This window comes from Scyliorhinus torazame, chromosome 5 (genome assembly GCF_047496885.1).
Source record: "Scyliorhinus torazame isolate Kashiwa2021f chromosome 5, sScyTor2.1, whole genome shotgun sequence".
In the NCBI taxonomy this organism is placed as follows: domain Eukaryota; kingdom Metazoa; phylum Chordata; class Chondrichthyes; order Carcharhiniformes; family Scyliorhinidae; genus Scyliorhinus; species Scyliorhinus torazame.
The window spans coordinates 122,491,314-122,511,756 of NC_092711.1; the positions used below are offsets into that span (position 1 = coordinate 122,491,314).

General features: G+C 46.1%; 1 long non-coding RNA gene across 1 annotated transcript; it reads right to left on the bottom strand.

Annotated features, from left to right (window-relative positions):
- Positions 1-1,831: 1,831 nt before the first annotated feature.
- LOC140419654 (uncharacterized) lies at positions 1,832-18,312 on the bottom strand. Its single transcript, XR_011945952.1, has 3 exons — positions 18,221-18,312; positions 6,910-7,015; positions 1,832-5,785 (listed from the first exon to the last, which is right to left on the bottom strand). It is a non-coding gene; the product is annotated as an uncharacterized lncRNA (long non-coding RNA).
- Between the last annotated feature and the right edge of the window lie 2,131 nt (positions 18,313-20,443).

Below are 20,443 nucleotides of genomic sequence, written 5' to 3' on the forward strand. Positions count from 1 at the left end.
TATAAAAAAAAGAATATCTCACATTCAAGCATCATGTAAGTCTATCATCATCTGGTCACACATCTCTAAAGGTTCTTTTATGGCAAGATTATCAATTAACCCTTTATCCTTACATAATACTTGATCTAAAACACCCTGTTCTCTTGTCTGTTCCTCAACAAGGTAGCGTTCCTCAACGACTATCGACTGGTGGTCCTGACATCTGTCATCATGAAATGCTTCGAATGGCTAGTCATGGGACGGATCAATGCCAGCCTCCCAGACAGTCCCGAACCATTGCAGCTCCCCTTTCACCGCAACCGGTCCACAGCAGATGCTATCTCCTTGGCCCTACAATCAACACTCGAACACCTCGACAACAAGGACACCTACATCAGATGTGTTCATAGACTACAGCTCCGCCTTCAATACCATTATCCCGACAAGACTAACAACCAAATTCTGCAATCTTGGACTTGACCCCTCCCTGTGCAGCTGGATCCTTGACTTCCTCATCAACAGACCACAATCTGTCAGGATAGGTAACAACACCTCCTCCACAACAGTCCTCAACACCAGGGCCCCGTGAGGATGTGTGATCAATCCTCTACTGTACTCCCACAACTGTGTGGCAAGATTTAACTCCAATTTGATCTATATGTTTGTGGATGATACAACTGTGGTGGGTCGTATCTCAAATAATGACGGGTCAGACACCAGAAGGGAGATAGATTGCTTAGTTGGATGGTGTACCGAAAACAACCTCTCTCTAAATGTCGGAAACACCAAGGAACTGATCATCGACTTCAGGAAGTGTAGTACAACACACGCCCCCATCTACATCAATGGCTCTGAAGTGGAGATGGTCAATAGCATTAAGTTCCTGGGAGTCACCGTCACCAACAGTCTGTCCTGATCCACTCATGATGATGCAACAGTCAAGAAAGCCCAACAATGTCTCGACTTCCTATGGAAGCTAAAGAAATTCGGCATGTCTGCATCGACTCTCACAAACATCTGCCATAGAGAGTATCCTATCCGGCTGCATCACAGCTTGGTATGGCAACTGCTCGGTCCAAGATCACATGAAAATATAGTGTGGTGAACTCAGCCCAACACATCACACAAGCGTGCCATTCTCCCATTGATTCTGTCTACACCTCCCACTGCCTCAAGAAACAGGCAGCATGATCAGAGACCGCTCCCACCCAGGCTTTGCTTTCTTCCAGACCATTCCATCAGGAAGAAGATACAGAAGTCTGAAAACCTGCACATCCAGATATAGGAACACCTTCTTCCCACAAAGCTATAAGACTCTCAACGATTCTCCCTCGGACTCATCCGTTCCCTGTAAGAATACTATTCACGGTGCCCTATGCTGCTCTTGCTCATGTATTTGCTTTGTTTGGCCCATGTTCCACAATGTATCCAATCATTATTTATCAATGTACCATTTGTTAATGTACTCTGTCAAATATTCTTTTTGTCTACTGCGTGCATACTGTGTATGTTCCCTTGGCTGCAGAAAAATACTTTTCACTGGACTTTGGTACATGTGACAATAAATCAATCAATCAAACTCTGGCCCCATCTGCCCTCAGTTGGGTGTAAAAGTTCCCATGATGTTATTCCAAAGAACAGGGGAGTTCTCACTGGTTTACTGCTTAATATTCATCCCTCAATAAACATTACTGCATGGCACTAAGGACCTGGGTTCAATCCCGGCCCCGGGTCGCTGTCTGTGTGAAGTTCGCACATTCAGATTAATGTCTATCACAAGTCATCAATGAAGTGAATTATAAAACATATTCTTACCTCTAATTATATAAATTTGGTAAAAAGGTACAGAAAGGATTATCAAACATTTTATTTGGTTTTCAGCCCCAGGAGGAGGGAGAGTGTGTGGGACGGGGATTTACAGCTTTGGGGAAAGAAGAGAGAGAAAAATGTTCCCCAGAAACTGGAATCGTCTGTTCTGAATTTCTATCCTGTTCAGTTACAGGGCATTAGGAGAGGACTTCCAGACTGGAAACACAAATCAAATATCACATCAAGCACCAACAGTGTCATTCGGTTAATCAGGACCTGAATATCCTCAGACTATGAATGTAGAATGAGAAAGTTTCCTTTGAACATCAGTGTGACTGGAAAAGCCCCAAGACACACACACACCCGAGTGAGAGTGTTCCAGTGAGCTGACTGTGGAAAGAGCTTTAATCAGTTACACAGCCTGAAGAAAAGATCACACTATTCACTGCCAGGAAAAAACATCCATGTGTTGTGTGTGTGGCCATGCTTCAACTGATTGTCTAAAGAGGAGAGGCACAAAGACACTGACTCCATAGAGATACCATGGAAACATGGAGATTGTGGAAGTTGGCTGTTCGGCAGTTTAGTGAGAATCAGGTCAAAGGAGCAATGGGTGAGTTTCACAAACAAGATGATTTCTGCGAGAGCATGATGGAAGATAACAGAAAAGGAGGGGAAAGATGTGAGTTCAGAACTTGGGCAAGAAAGGACTTTAGAGGCAGTTTTACGGAGTGGTTTAGTAGAAGAGGAGGAGCAAGGATTTTCACAGTAACTTCATTGCAGTGTTAATGTAAGCTTACTTGTGACAATCATAATGATTATTAGAATCAACAGAATCAGATTGTTTCAATGGGTGGGATTTTCCAGCCCTTACTGCTGGTTGGATCTTCCAGACCCACCAACCGCCTTGCAGCGGGGTCCCATGCGGCAGGACGGCTGAACCATGCAAATGGCCGTCGACTTTGACAGGACTGGAAGATCCCGCCTGTGGCCAATGGGAAGCCACAGGAGAACCGGAAAACCCTGCCCAATCTGAGTGACAAAGAAGCTCCATGAGCTCGTCACATTTGTTTGGGGTGAGGATGGAGGAGACAGGGGAGAGGGAGAACTTAGGTTAGAGATATTAAAAAGACTCAACACATATTATTTAACACAAATATTTGGCCGCAGAAAAATACTTTTCACTGTACTTCGGTGCATGTGACAATAAATCAAATGAATGGCCTACTTCTATTCCTTTAAAAAAAATTTAGAATACCCAATTCATTTTTCCAATTAAGGGGCAATTTAGCGTGGCCAATCCACCGACACTGCACATCTCTGGGTTGTGGGGGTGAGACCCACGCAAACACGAGGAGATTGTGTAAACTCCACGCGGACAGTGACCCAGAGCCGCGCTCAAACCTGGGACCTCGGTGCTATGAGGCAGCAGTGCTAACCACTGTGCCACCGTGCTGCCGGAGCCTACTCCTATGGAATATTCATTGTTTCATAGAATGATACAGCACAGATTGAAACCATTCGGCCTAATATACCAGTGGTGGCTCTTTGAAACATCCATCCAATTAATTCCACAGTCAGACTGGCTGAGCCAGAACAATGAATATCTGCTGTAGTAATCCGAGAGTTTAATGGATGCAGTTGGACACTTCTGAGGTGCTCGCACCTTTGTGGAGAAAATGATTGGCCAGTGTATTAAGCTGGTTTAAAAACTCACTGAAATCAAAACAGAAAGTTCTGGAAAAGCTCAGGCAGCATCTGTGGTGAGAGAAACAGAGTTAATGTTTCAAGTCTAATATGACCCATCTTTGAAACTGGACAGTCTTTTGACCTTTATTCTGACATTAAAACTTCCTGTAATTTCTTTCTTTATCACAACCATTGCAAGTCCGCTTGCAAAGATGATGGGAGTCAAAGACATTGGATAAAAATGGAATAGCGAGGGGGAGCTTCAGAAAATACAAATTGCTGGTCATGAGACCAGAGGAGCACAGTGAGGGGCTGCAAGGGGAAGAAGGCAGATTGTATGCCCAAGACTCAGCTATCTTCAGATGATAGTGTGTAGTCCCTGAGGAGACTCTGCCTATCAAGGCAAGTGGTCCGGACATTTGCGCTCTGGTCTACAATGAACGGATGCCTCATGCTTCTTATAGAAGCCCCTCCCTGCAGCGGAGAGAAGGAAAGACCTTCAAAAGGAACTAACTTGTTTCAGCGATATTAAAAAGACTCAACGCACTATAATTAACACAAACTAATTTGACTTGATTTTTATTCTGAATTTAATTGCTTCTAACTGGGTTGGAGTTCATGAACATCAGCAGCAACTGACCCCAATTAACATGTTTCAGTTCAGGATGTGATTACCAGAAAAAAACAATCACTGAAGTCACTTGTGAACTTGCTGGTGCATCAGCAGTTTGGATAACTGAGTGAATCCCCGCCTACACTCGGAGCAGGTGAACGGCTTCTCCCCTGTGTGAACTCACAGCTGTAGTGAGGTGAGAAGATCGTCTGAACTCAGTTCTACAGCGTGAACATGTTAATGGGACATCAGTTACCAGAATTTTTAAAAAACTCACAGTCTGGATATTTAAATGGTCTTTCCCCAGTGTGAACTCACTGATGTCTCTGCAGATTGGAGGAATGAGCAAATCCCTTCTCACAGTGGAAGCAGGTGAACAGCCTCTCTCCAGCAAGAAATGTTGGTGTGGCTGCAAGTGGTGCGAGTGTGGAAGCCCTTTCCCACACTGGTAGCAGGTGAACGGTCTCTCCCTAGTGTGAGTGCACTTGTGGATTTTCAACTTGGATGGGTAATCAAATCCCTTTCCACAGTCTCGACATTCCCATGGTTTCTCCCCAGTGTGACGGCATTTGTGTGCTGACAGGCCAGATGATTGGCTGAAGTCTCGTCCACACACAGGACACATGCACGGTTTCTCTCCCCTGGGAACAGTGCTTTTTCCTTCTATGTTCAAAATCTGATGATATTCAGTTTCTGATAAATTGGGTGAGTGTTAGATGCTGATATGATGTTTAGTTTGTGTTTCCTAACTGCCATTCCTCTCTTTCCAAGACCAACTACATTAACACCTATAACTGAGCTGGAGTTATTTTTCAATTCAACAGAAACAGACTCAGATGAACATGGTTCAATCCTGAATATGATTACCAACAAATTCCAATCACAAGTTACTTATGAATTCGCTGGTGTTTCAGCAGGTTGGAGGACTGACTGAATCCCTTCCCACACAGGGAGCAGGTGAATGGCCTCTCCCCAGTGTGAATATATCGATGTGCAAGTAGGTGGGATGATTGAGTGAATCCCTTCCCACACTGGGAGCAGGTGAACGGCCTCTCCCCAGTGTGAACTCGTTGGTGTCTCAGCAGATTGGCTGAGTGAGTGAATCCCTTCCCACATGGGGAGCAGGTGAATGGCCTCTCCAGAGTGTGAACTCGCTCGTGTGTCCGCAGGGTATATGAATGAGCAAATCTCTTCCCACACTGGGAGCAGGTGAACGGCTTCTCCCCAGTGTGAACTCGCTGGTGTAATGCTAGGTTGGATGACCGATGGAATTCCAACCCACACACAGAGCAGGTGAATGGCCTCTCCTGAGTGTGAAGTCGCTGGTGTCTCAGCAGAGTGGATGTGTGAGCAAATCCCTTCCCACACTGGGAGCAGGTGAATGGCCTCTCCCCAGTGTGACTGCGTCGATGAGTTTCTAGCTGGGATGGATAATTGAATCCTTTCTCACAGTCCCCACATTTCCATGGCATCTCCCTGTCATGACTGCAATTATGTTCCAAAAGGCCAGGTGACTGGTTGTCTTGTCCAGACACAGAACACGTGAACAGTTTCTCCCCACTGTGATCGGTGCTTTTTTCTTCCATGTTCAAATTACGATGGTGTTCAGGTTACAATAAATTGGCCAACTCCATCAGATTCTGATATCATTTTCCGTTTCAGTTTCCTGACTGCAAATCCTCCTCTTCTACCACCCTATGAAATTGATTTGAACAGAAAAAAGGGAGTGAGAGAAAAACCACAAAACACAAAGGCAGGTTGTGAAATTGAGCTGAATGAATCTGGTCATTTGTGGGCCGGCAATAGGAAAAAGTGACCATGAAAACTGCTGGATTGTCATAAAAACCCAACTGGTTCACTGATGTTCTTCAGGGAAGGGAATCTGCCAAACTGGAGTCCCACTCACTCACCCATCATCCCTGTGTTCATTGACCTACATTGGGCCCTGGTTAAGCCACATCTCAATGGAACATTCACATCCTTGTTTGCAAATCTTGCTCTATCCTATTTTCAGCTGCACAGATGTTTAAATCTTTAACCACAGATTAAACAGAAACACTTACATTCAGGCCCTGATGAACTGAGTGACTGTCAGATTTTGAAGTGAATCTTGGTTGAGTTTTCTGAGGGAGAGAGCGAGTGAGAGAAAGAAGGGATTTTATATGTCGCTAGCTGGTAGCCCTCACCCTCCATGGGCATTTTGCATTGTTTTTTGAGAGTCACACCAGCCCCAGAGTCATGGAACCCCTCACAGGTAACAGAGCACTAAAAGCTCAAAATGGTTGATAAATGCACAGAAATACTGAGCTGTGAAACAGTTGCATTGTTTTCAATATTAAAATGTCCCACTGTAGCCTGCAGCTGGAAAGATATCAGCAGCTCTGGAGTTGGAGGAAAAATCTCCCAGTTGAGGAAATATCTGGGGATGTCCCCGTGCAAGTGTTGGTGCGTGATGACATCACAGACAGATAGACAGAACATCTGGGTGTGTGCAAACCAGTGATCACCACATATTATGGAGGATGTGACGGTCCTTGAGAGAGTGCAGGGGAAACTTACCAGAATAGTTCCAGGAATGAGGGATTTTAGTTGCAATGTGAGGTTGGAGAAACTGCGGTTATTCTCCTTGGAGCAAAGGAGAATGATAGAGGTACAAGTTTCTGATTGGTCTCAGTAAAATAGCTAAAGAAACGTTGCTCCTCCCAGCTGATTGAAAAAGGATTTCGGGACACAGATTTAAGATCTTGAGCAAGATCTACAGGGCGATATGAGGAAGAAATTTTACAGTGAGTGGTAATGTCTTGGAACTCAATGCTTACGCTGAAAGTGCAATAATATCCAGGTCCTGATGAATCGAATGATGCTGTAGGGATTTGATGTCAGGTTTCGCTCGCGTTTCCTGTCTGCAAATCCGCTTCTAATACCCTGAAAATGAAAGTAACAAAAGCCATCTTTGTCAGTCCAAACAAGAAATTCAGGAAAAAAGTAAACCTATTCTTGGTTTGAGTTTGCTTTGAGTAAATCCTCCCTTTCTGATCCCTTGTAATAGGAGTTTCCAAAATTCATCACTATCGGTCCAGGATAGAAATTCACAACATTCTCTCCTCCTGCTCCCTGGACCAGGATGACTGCTCATACTCCCAGCTGCACTTTGCCCCTCGTTGTCATCAGCAGTCCCTTGATTCGAGGATGACGTTTACTCAGGGTTGAGAGTTTTTGACATGGTTCTTGAAGTGACTAGACACATGGAGGAGAATATCCCAAGAGGTAGTGAGAACTGAAAAACAGGATGTCTTTCTCTTCTTTTCCTTCTCTGCCTCAACAATAAGAAATTGGGTCTCAAAGGCTAAAGTAGCTTGATGGTTGTCTTCATTCTGAACAATGGGTAACAAACTCCTCCCAAAACACTCTCCTCCTTCAAAACATCCCGAAAGACATGCTGTTCGGTGAATTCGACATTCTGAATTCTCTCTCGGTGTACCCGAACAGGCGCCGGAATGTAGCGACTAGAGGATTTTCACAGTAACTTCATTGCAGTGTTAATGTCAGCCTACTTGTAACAAAAAGGAATATTTTTTTCAAAAAAACATTGCCTCCAGCAAAGATGGCGGCTCCGCAGGCACCCTGATGCGCTACCCTGGTAAAGATGGTGGCCGTTCGCCCGGGCCTAACATGAGGAGCTGCAGCCCCGCTTGGTACAAACTGGATCCAGTAAGCTCTTTTCCCAGATTTGCGGCTCATACAACATTTTTACGCAGTGTTTCTGCCCACCGTGCGCTTCTTCACTCCATCCACACCGTCAATCGCCTCTTACCGATTTTAGATCTCAACAAGGAGCCGCAGTCCATCACCATTACGCACACTGCGCATGCATCAATCAAGCCCAGGCCTGCCCCTCATTCACTCCGATTGGTTGGAGGACCAGCCGCTCTCGGTCAGTTCTCCAGTCCCGCCTCTCCTCTTCCTAATGGCTGGGAGCTGCCGTCAATCACCCAGGCATTGTGACGGTTACAGATGGTGAGAGCGGCCACAGGCTGAGGCTGACTCGCTGATTGTCCAATAATAACAGTGAGAGTCTCAGTGGGACAATCAGACAATAATAGTGGAGATGGGGCCCAGAGGAGAAACGGCAAAGGACTCATTCACTCACTTTGAGAGTAACAAACACAGTTCACAAGTTCATAAGATATAGGAGTAGAATTAGGCCATTTGGCCCATTATTATTCTGTGAGTCTGATCCGCCATTCTATCATGGCTGATATGTTCCTCATCTGTCACCTTCAATGCTACAGAACAAGAGGTGGATTGCAAAATCAGCCGGAGCATCTCCTCCTTGGAACACATGACCTAGGAGCAGGAATAGGCAATTCAGCCTCCCGAGCCTAAACACATCAATGTGATCATGGCTGATCCCATCATGACCTCAAATCCACTGTCCTGTCCTTTGTCCATAAACCTTCAAACCATTACCATTTAAAAATCGTCTAACTCCTCCTTAAATTTACTCACTGTCCCTGCATCTGGGGTAGCAAATTCCACAGATTCATAACCCTTTGGGAGAAGTAGTTTCTCCTCAAATCATAGAATTCATAGAATCATAGAATTTACAGTGCAGAAGGAGGCCATTTGGCCCATCGAGTCTGCATTGGCTCTTGGAAAGAGTACCCTACCCAAGCCCACACCTCCACCCTATCCCCATTACCCAGTAACCCCACCCAACACTGAAGGCAATTTTGGACACTAAGGACAATTTAGCATGGCCAATCTACCTAAACCGCACATCTTTGGACTGTGGGAGGAAACCGGAGCACCCGGAGGAAACCCACGCACAGAACGTGCAGACTCCGCACTGACAGTGACCCAAGCCGGGAATCAAACCTGGGACTCTGGAGCTGTGAAGCAATTGTGCTAACCACTGTGCTACCTTGCTATCCGTTTTGTTTTAAATTTTCTCCTTCTTATTATATGGTCTTATGAAAACAAAAAGGGAGCATAAGAGAGAGGCCACAAAAACAAGGAGACAGGTTGTGAAATTGGGCAGAATTTATGGGACCAGCAGGAGAAAAGGAGACCATGAAACTGCTGGATTATTGTAAAAACCCAACTATGTGTTCATATCCTTCAGGGAAAGGTACCTGCCATCGGCTCTGAACCGACACAAGAGTTTGCCAGGACATTAACAGAACCTGTCACTCCACCAGCTACAAAGAGGAGGGCACCAGTGCAGACAAACACTATCACCTACAAATCCTCTTCTAGTCACACACCATTCTGAGTTGGACATATATCCCTGTTCCTCCATCGTCAGTGAATGAAAATCCTGCAATTCTACCAAAAAGTATTTTGGAACACCTCGATAGCTTGAAATACTCAACGGATATACTTGTTAATCAAACAATGTTGTATTCTATTGCAATGTTGGAACAACGTCTGCTTAACAACTAATTTTTCCTGGAACCCACCTCCCTTTAGTGTCCCGTTTTGGACATTTCCGGACTCAATAAGTCCACTGGGGTTTGGACCCATGGGAAAGACTAGGACGAGGTGACACACTTTAAGAATGAGACACGGGGAGAACGTGAAGCCTAAAATAAGGATAGTTTTTCTGTTTCCAAGGTTCATTATTCTGTGGAATTCACTTCCCAGAGAACAGTGGATATTGAATTTATTTAAGGCAGAGTTAGACAGATTTTTGATAGACAAGGGAGTCAAGGGTTCTGGGGGCAGGTTGGAGGTGCAGACAGGCAAGGGGAACTGAGACCACAACCAGATCAGCCCTGATTTTATTGAATGGTGGAACAGGCTTGGAGGGCCGAATGGCCTGTTTCTGCTCCTAAATCCTAGTCAAATGGGTTAAACCCAGCAGCATCTCCTCCATCTCCACTCCAGCCCAAATTGCTTCTGCATCCAATGCCCATCCTAATTAAACCCTGCTCTTAATTGGTCTGCCCAGCCTTTCTGTACCTGCACATTCCAGTCTTTTTGATTAAGATAGGATGAACTCGCCAATGCAACTGTTTTAGAACATAAGAACTAGGAGCAGGAGTAGGCCACCTGGCCCTTCGAGCCTGCTCCGCGATTCAATGAGATCATGGCTGATGTTTTGTGGACTCAGCTCCACTTTCCAGCCCAAACACCATAACCCTTTATTCTTCAAAAAAATATCTATTTGTATCTTGAAAACATTTAATGAAGGAGCCTCAACTGCTTCACTGGGGAGGGAATTCACAACCCTTTGGGTGAAGAAGTTCCTCCTAAGCTCAGTCCTAACCCCTTTGGGGTTGAACTGTGCTCCCTCTTGGGAGGGGTGTTCTTTTTCTCTCCCTCTTCAGCCGTGCCCAATATCAGTGTGTCCTTTACCAGTGGTCTGAGCTGCTCATTTGGGTGCCTTTCCACCGTTGTGGGGCTACCTTTGAGGGGGTGGGGGGGGCTGCCTTGAAATCTGGTGGTTTTGTTTTCTTGTTGATTTTTCATTGGTTGCTGTTTTTGGTGTATTATGGCTATTTTTACTGTATTGCTGATTGTTTTGTATTCCGCTCTGTTCTTGTGTAATATGGAGTTGTTAATAAACTAAAATATCTGTATTCACCCATGCAGAGAATTCTGGGTAGCATGGTCCACCATTTAAATAGAAGAAAAAAGAAAGATGATGTATCAAAATCATGGAAAAGAAGAACGGTATAAAACAACTAACATAATCGCTTCCATTCTCCATCAGTGTCAGAAAAAAAATAATATATTAATTGCAATCAAGTGCTTTGACTTAAATCATTCAGTTTATCAATTGAATCATGTTTCTTTAACTGTATTTCCGAATTCAGATTCATGTCCTCATTGTTTTCCTCCTCTGAGTCTCTGAACTCCATCAGACAGAATAATGTAGGAGAGTGGACACTGATTGTCCTGGGAAACAACAGCAAGAGGAGCTCAGAGGCCAGAAGGGCAAGGGAGCAGTGAGGTCTGTCACCAGACTTGAGGCTGGAACCTGAGTTGCTCAGTCAAGTGAGTGAATGTCTTTTTTTTATTAGTGTCACAAGTAGGCTTACACTGCAATGAAGTAACTGTTCAGCTACAGAGAGAGAATTCAGAATGTTCATTTCACCTAACCTGTGGACTATGGGAGGAAACCGGAGCACCCAGAGGAAACCCACGCAGACACGGGGAGAACGTGCAGACTCCGCACAGACAGTGACCTGGGATTCGAACCAGGGTCCAACTATCTATATTTTAAGAATGTCTTCCATCAACTGAGCAGTTTGCTATTTATCAGTACTTTGATTTCCTGAAGCTCCTGTTTTGAGTTTCAGACAGTTCTGTGCCAAGTGAGATGTTTAAAGAACTTTCATCTTCCTCTCTGCATATTCATTACGGATGTATAAATTGTTCTCCCTGTGTCTGCGTGGGTCTCAGCCCCACAACCCAAAGACGTGCAGGGTAGGTGAATTGGCCACCAAAAAAGGATTCACAAATTGATTTCCCTCTCATTAGATATCTATTTTCCAATATTAGATGGAGAGGGTTTCCCACATCGATGCTACGACCAAGAAAGAGTAACAGCGCCTATACGTCCTCAGGAAACTATGGAAATCCAGCATGTCCACGTTGAGTCTTACCGGTTTTTACAGATGCAGCATAGAAAACATCCTTCCTGCTGCATCACAGCCTGCTGTGGCAACTGCTCAGCACAAGACCATCAGAAACTACAGAGAGCCATGAACACAACCCAGTCCATCACGCAAACCTGCCTCCCATCCATTGACTCTGTCTACATCCCCCGCTGTCTTGCGAAAGTGGGCAGCATAATCTAAGACTCCTCCCATCGGGCAGGAGATACAAAGGTCTGAGAGCACGCATTAACAGATCCAAAGACAGGTTTCTTGCACGCTGTTACCAGACTCCTGGATGACCCTCTTCTGGACTGATCTCATCTCTCCACGAACTTCTCGACTGAGCAGTGCTACACACCGTATGCTTCACCCGATGTCTGTGTCTATGTATTTACATTGTGAATCTGTTGTATGTCCTCTGTTTTTCATCCAAGGAATGATGCCTGGATTGTACGCAGAACAAGGGGCTGGATTCTCCGATCCCCGCCACTAAAATCGTGTTCGGCGACGGGGCGGAGAATCTGTTTTGACGCCGAAATCGGGGTCGGCCCCGGTTTTCGGAAGCTCTGCCCCCTGAAAATCAGTGTACTCTAGGAGTACGCCGCACGCCGCATGACCTGAGGCCATTGCCTGAGGACCGCCCCGCAATGCTCCGTCTCCGACCGCCCGAGTTCCCGACGACGTTGGATTCTCATGGTCCCAGCCGTTCGGCAACCTTGCATCATATTCAGTCGGGGGAGGGCCGATCGACGGGCAGGGGGGGCTTCAATTGGGAGCACTGTGGGGGGGGGGGGGGGTCCAGGGCATGCGAGCGGCCAAAGGGGATACTTCTTTTGCGGTCCGGGTCTGCGGGCATAGTCTGCCTTGAAGCACGGCGAGGCCGCTGCTGGCCTCACCCTGCGCACGCGCGGCCACGGACCCGGCAATCCTCCAGGCCGTATCAGAAGCTAGAGATGGGAGCTATACGCTGCCTCAAAGAACAAAGAACATACAGTGCAGAAGGAGGCAATTTGGCCCATCGAGTCTGCACCAACTCACTTAAGCCCCCACTTCCACCCTATCCCCATAACCCGATAACCCCTCCTAATCTTTCTTATGGTCACTAAGGGCAACTTATCATGGCCAATCCACCTAACCTCCATGTGTTTGGACTGTGGGAGGAACCCGGAGCACCCAGAGGAAACCCACGCAGACATAGAACAGTATAGCACAGAACTGGCCCTTCGGCCCTCGATGTTGTGCCGAGCATCGTCTGAAACCACGATCAAGCTATCCCACTTCCTGTCATTCTGGTGTGCTCCATGTGCCTATCCAATAACCGCTTGAAAGTTCCTAAAGTGTCCGACTCCTCTATCACAGCAGGCAGTCCATTCCACACTCTAACCACTCTCTTTAAAGAACCTACCTCGGACATCCCTCCTATATCTCCCATCCTGAAACTTATAGCTATGCCCGTTGTAACAGCTACATCCACCCGAGGAAATAGTCTCTGAACGTCCACTCTATCTATCCCCCTCAACATCTTATAAACCTCGATTAAGTCGCTTCTCATCCTCCCCCGCTCCAAAGAGAAAAGCCCTAGCTCCCTCAATCTTTCCTCATAAGACCTATCCTGCAAACCAGGCAGCATCCTGGTAAATTTCCTTTGCACCCTTTCCAATGCTTCCACATCCTTCCTATAATGAGGTGACCAGAACTGCACACAATACTCCAAATGTGGTCTCACCAGGGTTATGTATAGTTTGCAGCATAACCCCGTGGCTCTTAAACTCAAGCCCCCTGTTAATAAACGCCAACACACTATAAGCCTTCTTCACGGCTCTATCTACTTGAGTGGCAACCTTCAGAGATCTGTGGACATGAACCCCAAGATCTCTCTGATCCTCCACATTCCTCAGAACCCTGCCGGTGACCTGTAATCCGCATTCAAATTTTTTCTACCAAAATGAATCACCTCACACTTATCAGGGTTAAACTCCATCTGCCATTTTTCGGCCCAGCTCTGCATCCTATCAATGTCTCTTTGCAGCCTACAACAGCCCTCCACCTCATCCACTACTCCACCAATCTTGGTGTCATCAGCAAATTTACTGATCCACCCTTCAGCCCCCTCCTCCAAGTCATTGATAAAAATCACAAATAGCAGAGGACCCAGCACTGATCCCTGTGGTACACTGCTGGTAACTGGTCTCCAGTTTGAAAATTTTCCATCCACCATCACCCTCTGTCTTCTAAGTGATAGCCAGTTACTTATCCAATTGGCCAAATTTCCCTCTATCCGACACCTCCTTACTTTCTTCATGAGCCGATCATGGGGAACCTTATCAAACGCCTTACTGAAATCCATGTATACGACATAAACTGCTCTACCTTCATCTACACACTTAATTACCTCCTCAAAGAATTCAATCAAATTTGTGAGGCAAGACCTACCCATCACAAATCCGTGTTGACTATCCCGGATTAAGCTGCATCTTTCCAAATGGTCATAAATCCTATCCTCCAGGACCTTTTCCATTAACTTACCGACCACCGAAGTAAGACTAACTGGCGTATAATTACCAGGGTCATTCCTATTCCCTTTCTTGAACAGAGGAACAACATTCGCCACTCTCCAGTCCTCTGGCACTATCCCCGTGGACAGTGAGGACCCAAAGATCAAAGCCAAAGGCTCTGCAATCTCATCCCTTGCCTCCCAAAGAATCCTTGGATATATCACATCTGGCCCAGGGGACTTGTCGACCCTCAGGTTTTTCAAAATTGCTAATACATCCTTCCTCAGAACATCTACCTCCTCCAGCCTACCTGCCTGTATCACATTCTCATCCTCAAAAACATGGCCCCTCTCCTCAGTGAACACTGAAGGAAACTTTTCATTCAACGCCTCTCCTATTTCTTCTGACTCCATGCACAAGTTCCCACTACTGTCCTTGACCGGCCCTACCCTCACCCTGGTCATTCTTTTATTTCTCACATAAGAGTAAAAAGCCTTGGGGTTTTCCTTGATCCGACCCGCCAAGGACTTCTCATGCCCCCTCCTAGCTCTCCTAAGCCCTTTTATTTTTAGCTCATTCCTTGCTACCTTGTAACCCTCAAGCAACCCAACTGAACCTTGTTTTCTCATCTTTACATACTCTTCCTTTTTCCTCTTGACAAGACATTCAACCTCTTTTGTGAACCATGGTTCCCTCACACGGCCATTTCATCCCTGCCTGACAGGGACATGCCTATCAAGGACACGCAGTATTTGTTCCTTGAAAAAGCTCCACTTTTCATTTGTGCCTTTCCCTGACAGTTTCTGTTCCCATCTTATGCTTCCTAATTCTTGCCTAATCGCATCATAATTACCCCTCCCCCAATTATAATCCTTGCCCTGCCGTCTGGCCTTATCCCTCTCCATTGCAATAGTGAAAGACACCGAATTGTGGTCACTATCTCCAAAGTGCTCTCCCACAAACAAATCTAACACTTGGCCCGGTTCATTACCCAGTACCAAATCCAATGTGGCCCCCCCCTCTTGTCGGCCTACCCACATATTGTGTCAGGAAACGGTAGAGGGCAGCACGGTAGCATTGTGGATAGCACAATTGCTTCTCAGCTCCAAGGTCCCAGGTTCGATTCCAGCTTGGGTCACTGTCTGTGCGGAGTCTGCACATCCTTCCCACATGTGCGTGGGTTTCCTCCGGTTTCCTCCCACAGTCCAAAGATGTGCAGGTTAGGTGGATTGGCCATGATAAATTGCCCTTAGTGTCCAAAATTGCCCTTAGTGTTGGGTGGGGTTACTGGGTTATGAGGATAAGGTGGAGGTGTTGACCTTGGGTAGGGTGCTCTTTCCAAGAGCCGGTGCAGACTCGATGGGCCAAATGGCCTCCTTCTGCACTGCAAATTATATAATTCTAATTCTATGAAACCCTCCTGCACACACTGTACAAAAACCGCCCCATCCGAACTGTTCGACCTATAGAGGTTCCAATCAATATTTGGAAAGTTAAAGTCACCCATGACAACTACTCTGAGACCTCCGCACCTACCCATAATCTGTTTTGCAATTTCTTCCTCCACATCTCTTACTATTTGGGGGCCTATAGAAAACTCCTAACAATGTGACCGCTCCGTTCCTATTCCTAACTTCGGCCCATATTACCTCAGTAGGCAGATCCCCTTCGAACTGCCTTTCTGCAGCCATTAAACTATCCTTGATTAACAATGCTATGCCTCCACCTCTTTTACCACCTTCCCTACTCTTACTGAAACATATATACCCCGGAACTTTCAACAACCATTCCTGTCCCTGTTCTAATCATGTCTCCGTAATGGCCACAACATCGTAGTCCCAAATACCAATCCACGCTCCAAGTTCACCTACCTTATTCCGGATGCTCCTTGCATTGAAGTAGACACACTTCAACCGACCTTTCTGTCTGCCGGTACACTCCTGCGACCTTGATACCTTCCTCAGTACCTCACTACTCTCCCTCAGTACCTCACTACTCTCAACACTGGCTTCTGGACTGCAGCTCGTTTTCCCATCCCCCTGACAAATTAGTTTAAACCCCCCCCCCCGAAGAGCCGTAGCAAATTTCCCTCCCAGGATACTGGTGCCCCTCTGGTTCAGGTGCAAACCATCTTGTCTGTACAGGTCCCACCTTCCCCAGAATGTGCTCCAATTATCCACGTACCTGAAACCCTCACTCCTACACCATCCCTGCATCCACGTGTTTATCTGCACTCTCTCCCTGTTCCTCACCTCACTAGCACGTGGCACCGGCAACAAACCAGAGATGACAACATGGTTTGTCCTGGCTCTCAGCTTCCACCCTAGATACCTAAATTCCTGTTTTAAATCACCGTCCCTTCTCTTACCTATGTCGTTGGTACCGATGTGTACCACGACTTGTGACTTCCCCCTCCCCCTTAAGGACTCTGAAAACACGGTCCAAGATGTCACGACCCTGGCACCCGGGAGGCAACATACCATCCGTGAGTCTCTTTCGCTGCCACAGAACCGTCTATCTGTCCCTCTAACCATCGAGTCCCCAATAACTATTGCTCTCCTGCTCACCCTCCTTCCGTTCTGAGCCAGAGGGATGGACTCAGTGTTGGAGATCCGTTCACCGTGGCTTACCGCGGTAGGTCATCCCCCTCAACAGCATCCAAAACAGCATACTTGTTACTGAGGGGAACGACCACAGAGGATCCCTGCACTGACTGCTTCCTCCCAGCTCTTCTCACCGTCACCCAACCATCTTGATTCTTCGGAGTTACTACATTTCTGAAGCTACTATCTATGACCACCTCTGCCTCCCGAATGATCCGAAGTTCATCCAGCTCCAGTTCCCTAATGTGGTTTCTGAGGAGCTGGAGATGGGTGCACTTCCCACAGATGAAATCAGCAGGGACACTGACGGCGTCCCTCACCTCAGACATTCTGCAGGAGGAACATTGCACAACCTTCCCTGCCATCCCCTCTAGATAAAAAAAAAAAAAAGAAAAAGAAAGAGCTTACCTGTTATTGACTCTCCCCCTTAGGTTAAAGAAGGTGGAAGGGTGGGGGACACTACAAGTGTAGTGTCTAGGGTTTAGGAACTGCCCAACTTAAATACAGGTAAAAAATAAAACACTTAACCAGCAACCACTGGACCTCACACAAGAACAGCAATCAGCTGGTATGGGCCTGCGCAAACAATTTAAATGTTTACTACTTACCCAGCAGTCACTCTGTCCTCACTCCGACCGGATTCAACTGGAAACTTCCAACAGCAAGATTTTTTTAAATGTACTCCCCTTCTCAGCAAGCACTCACTCAGCAACCACTGCGTCCCGCACGATAACACCTCAGGGAAACACCTCACCAGCCAATCACTTACCTGCAGGCTGTGACGTCATGATTCAATGACACGGGGAGAAAGTGCAGACTCTGCACAGACAGTGACCCAGCGGGGAATCGAACCTGGGACCCTGGCGCTGTGAAGCCACAGTGCTATCCACTTGTGCTGCCCTGCTAGCCCCTGACCTCAGAGCAGGGAATCAGCGGTTGTTTTGTGCCAATTTTCCTGGCGTAAAACACCACCGCTTACATGCCGGCGTGGGGACTTGGTCCAGCCCAATACTTTTCATTGTACCTCAATGAAAATTAATTTGTACTCCCCTTCGTTCTGGTTTATAATTGAGAGCCTGCTCACTTGGATTTATGTATAATTTTTATCCCATCCATCCAATCTTCACAACATAGCAAACAAAAATCACTATTCACTAATTGGGTTGACCAATGACGTGTTCATTACCCGGCATTCCCCGTGGTGGTGAATGTCCCCTCTCGACACTGCAGGACAGCAGTGCGCAGGCGTATTGCCTGGGAGTAGTTGGAGCATGCGCAGTGTGTGATGGCGCCTGTGAAAGAGACACTTCTTTGTCTCAAGGGCAGCGGGTACGGATGTGGAAATCCGGAGCAAACGATGGAGCCGGCTCTGGAGGGAGAGAATTTTTAAACACCGCGTGAAGGCCCTAAACCAGGAATACGTACCTGCAGATCCTGCGTTCGCAGCTTCGGGTCTTTTCCCCGATAACAGGCCCAGTTTAACGGCCGCCATCTTGATTTAAATGGAGCGGCGCGCATGCGCGGGTGCGGTCACGTTATTAATGGGCGGGGCTTCATAGTCTGTTCCAGGCCAGGTCCTAGTGCCCGTAAATGCATTTGGGCTGCAGCTTGATTCATTTATTTGCCAAGTTAAAAGATGATAACAGAGATGATAATCGCTTATTGTCACTTTCCTAATGTTCCCAATTAAAGGGCTGGTTTCCCCAGGAGATGGCTGACATTTCAGGGACAGTAAATTAATATTGGGCAGAGATATATCTAATGCAGCGGCATGGTTGCAAAGTGGTTAGCACTGTTGCTTCACATCGCCAGGGACCTGGGTTCGATTCCCATTTGGGTCACTGTCTGTATGGAGTCTGCACGTTCTCCCTGTGTCTGCGTGGGTTTCCTCCCGATGCTCCGGTTTCCTCCCACAAGTCCCGAAAGACGTGCTGTTAGGTAATCTGGACATTCAGAATTCTCCCTGTGCACCCGAACAGGCGCCGGAGAGTGGCGACTAGAGGCTTTCACAGTAACTTCATTGCAGTGTTAATGTCAGCCTACTTGTGACAATAATAAAGAATATGATGTTCTGAAGGTTAGTCTTTGGATTTCTCTTCCACAGGGAGCAGCGAAGTCTGGGGGTCATTGATTATATTTAAACACGGGTTCGACAGATATTTTATTGACAATGGAGTTAAGGGATATGGGGTTCAGGCAGGAAATAGAGAAAGCTGAGCTGAGGAGGGAATTCTTCCCTCGAGGATGTGGTGAAGCTTTGGAATTCTCTATCCCAGAAGAATGTTGAGCCTTAGTCATCAAATATGTTCATGACGAATATCGATAGTTTCTAGATATTGAAGATATCGAAGGATATGTGGATCGTGTGGGGAAAATGGTGTTGAGGTAGATCGGCCAAGGATCTCATTGAATGGCTGAGCAGACTCGGTAGGCCGAATGGCCTACTCTTCCTCCTATTGTAATCGCTGTGTTCTGGTCAGGTGGCAGTGAGCTGAGCTTGGATCTGTCAATCAACATGAATAAGCACCTTCAGGAGCATTGGGAGGGTGAATATTAGATACAGCAGAGTGAGAATGGAGGGAAATTGTGTGCGATGGAGATTTACAACGAGAGAGGAAATAATGTTCCATCGGAACTAGAATTGTCTGTTCTGAATTTCTATCCTGTACTAACAATGATGACTTTTGTTAATTGTTTTTAAAGGATATTGGAAGAGGAGAAATTATAGACAGAATCTCAAACATCACATCTCGATGTGACAAACTCACTCGATTCCTTCTGATCTGAATATCATCGGGCTCTGAATATTGTTATGGGCGTGGCTTTTCAGAACCCCAAAATGTATCATGGAGTTCAACCAACCTCTCCCTTTAATGGATTTGTTGCTTTTCCGAGCACACGGCTTTTTCCCTCGGTGTGGGATTACAATTATGGGCACGTGGGTTTTTAAACACAAAACACTGTTTATTCCATGAACTCAACTTAACATCTTAAATAAACATTGTATCTCTTAACACCCCTTACTTCAAAGATAACTCAGAAAATATTGCAACAGTAAATAATTCCTTAAAATGTTCCTTCAAACTTCCAAGCGACTTAACAACTTTAAACAGTATCACATCAGGTTAAAGGATATATATTTTTTCTGTAGAATGGCAGAGACTGTCGCAAACTGGCTTTCTACTTTTAAACTGCTCTCAGCAAAACCAGCCAGGCACTTTTTAGCTGCTCTCAGCAAAACCAAACTGCAAAACTTGCAACTCTCTGGAAACACACAGACACTGCTTTTAAACTGAAACTAAAAACCTGCAAAATGGCTGACCTAAAGCCCAGTCCCACACACTCTCTGACATCACTGTTTTCTTAAAGGTACATTGCTTACACATCCATTTCTTAAAGGCACTCTTGCATGACACATCCCCCCCCCCCCAAGAAAAATAAATAAACCGTCAACTTCAAGATGGTTTCATTTTTCACTTTTGCACCATCCACTAAGAAAAGCACACAGTAAATACACATTTTCATTTAAAGAAAACAACACACACAAACAGGTATAATAATATAGTCCATTTTTCTTTGTTCTTCTTCCTCCAACCGAAATCCTTCTCGATTGACAGTCTCTTTGAACAAAGTCTCTGCACGATCCAT